This window comes from Octodon degus, unplaced genomic scaffold (assembly GCF_000260255.1).
Source record: "Octodon degus isolate 3935 unplaced genomic scaffold, OctDeg1.0 scaffold00297, whole genome shotgun sequence".
Classification (NCBI taxonomy): Eukaryota; Metazoa; Chordata; class Mammalia; order Rodentia; family Octodontidae; genus Octodon; species Octodon degus.
Window position 1 is genome coordinate 378,488 of NW_004524873.1, and position 2,541 is coordinate 381,028.

At 36.4% G+C, this 2,541-nt stretch overlaps 1 protein-coding gene across 3 annotated transcripts in view; it reads right to left on the reverse strand.

The window, feature by feature from the left end:
• Kiaa1958 (KIAA1958 ortholog) overlaps positions 1-2,541 on the reverse strand; it is a 185,453-nt gene that overhangs the window by 92,741 nt on the left and 90,171 nt on the right. The window lies entirely within an intron of this gene.

Genomic DNA, 2,541 nt, shown 5'->3' on the forward strand with positions numbered 1-2,541 from the left:
AATCTTGCCTCTCTTGCAGCATTGCTTCTTACAACTAAAAAAAAATCTGAAGGAAAAAAAAAAAAAAAAAAAAAAAAAAAAAAAAAAGAAAGAAAGAAAAGGAAAGGAAGAAAGAGAAGTCTTATGGCAAAGTCCATTATTTTTCAAGATAGAGTAACAAAGTCAAATGCAACTCCACCTTGTTTAGGATTATGAAAACCAAGCAATGCATTCTATGAAATGTTTCCTTCATGTGGGCTAGTCAACAAAAATGAAGTAAATCAGTTATCTGTGGTTTGTATTTAATCACTGCTGGCCATTATATAAGTCTTTTTGGGAGCAGGAAGGAGGATTTAGTTCCTTTTGGAGAGTTAGAGCACTCAAATCTGATGCTCAGCTGTACTATAAATAAGATAATACACTATAGCCTCCATATACTTTTTTATCTTCTGTAATATTTTAGATTTGCTTAAAAGTATATAAAATGTACAGTTACTAAAGCAGCTCTCTCACCTTTTGAAAAGAAGGGGCTTCAGTTCCTACACACTAGAACCATAAAAAAACTATGTATCTGTAATTTGTAACACAAATATTACAGCCTTACAACAACCTTGTAAGCTTTTTACAAAGTCCATTTTATTTTGAGCAGTTCAGAATATTGCATTCATTTTTAAGTATTTTCATTACACGGAATTTACCATGCGTCAGAAATGATCTAATCTAAAGTAATGAACTGCTACCAGGTCTTAAGACATTTTACAATAACTCAGAATTAGCAAGGAAAACAATGCACCAGTGTTTAGTTTTTCCTTGCAGTGCTCAGGTTGAGTAAAGGGTATTTAAAAAAAGAAATGGCATTTAAAAAAAAAAAAAAAAAAAAAAAAAAAAGAAAGGCTTAAGATAGAGCTACTTGACTGGAACACCAGAGATGGCTCTTTATGTACCCTATGTCTACTCATTCCTTACAGTCGCAATCTGGTTGGTCGGACAACACTGTTCCCAGCTAAAACATTGCCCAGCTTCCTTTGGAATAGGAGTGGCTTCTTGGGAAAGCCCTCTGAAATACAGATTTGTCTGGGTTTTGCCTAAATGACATGATAGCTGGAAGCCCAGAAACAAGAACTCAAAGATGATGCTTAAGAACAGCCAGAAATAACATCAAGAAGTCAGCCAACAACAAATGTTGGAGGGTCTGTGGACAAAAAGATGATGTACTACTTTTATACAATGGAGTATTATTCAGCTATGAAACAGGATAAACTGGAGTCTTTTGTCAGTAAATGATGCAACTAGAGAAAATATTCTTAAGTGAAATAATCAGACCTGCATTTGCAAACATCATATTGTCTCCTTAGTGTGAGAACCTGAAAGAGAAAAAATGGAATCTGAAGAGTACAAGAGATACTGGGAAAAGGGAATGAACTTCTTCAAAAAGAAACAGTTACTGAGTTGAGAAAAAGGACAGGAGAGGGAGTGGGGTAAAGAGATTAATCTAGGTATGTAAGCAGGATGGTTTGGACAACTGTACTGCGCATTTCTGCTGATCTACGGAAAGAAGCAGTTAATGCTTTAATTTGTTTTGTCTCCTTTTTTTCAATTGTTTCTCCTTTTTGTCTTAATTTCTTACACATTTTTTTCTTTCTTCCAATTTTACATACATATATCTGGTAATATGAATAACTGGTTGGAAGACAACAATATGTTATTACAATAAATACTGTCAAATTCATATTATTTTGTTAAAGTTAAATTCTGTGTCACTTGTAATTTTTTGTTTTAATTCTAATATGTACTCTCTTAAAAAAAATAACAAAATAATAACAGCCAGAATATAGTGGGTCCCTGGTTGGATGTCGTGGATCCACAGTTATGACTCTTTGTTATTAAAAGGGGAAGAGAAGCTGATTTTGTTCAGCTAGTGTAGTTGGAGTTTTGTTACACAGAGAACTCAAATTAACTACCCAATACATGCAAAATAAATATATTCTTCTCCATTTCCTTGACACTTAGGAGTGAAATTCTTAATTTCATTTTAAGGCACTCCAGTACAACTGTGATTCAGATGGGACGCCACAAGTAAATCCTGAGAGGCTTTGTGTCCAAATTTTTATTTTATTCACAATAACAACATGATTAATGAAAAATCATCTAGACGGTTACCTTACCTCCAAGTATTCTTGTGTAAATTGATACCCTTTTGCTTTTTTGAAGGGCGTGGGTGGGGTGAGGGTGAGGGGTACTGGGGATTGATCCCAGGGCCCTCACACTGAGTTGTATTTTAAGCCTTTTTAAAAAATTTTTAGGAGAGGACCCAGGGCTGCGGGATCCTGAACAGACCCAGAGCGCAGGCCCGGCGAGTGAGTGAGACTACCCAGGGCCCGCAGATCTTCATTCGACCCAGAGTGCAGGCCCAGAGAGGAACCCTTCAGCAGAACTCCCTGCAAAGAGACTAGAGGCAAGATCCACCCAGCTGATTCAGGAGCAGAACATCTTGCCAGAGAGACACAAAGGGTTCAACTCTAACGGCTTCAGCAGAAAGAAGTGGAGCACACAGCCAGAACC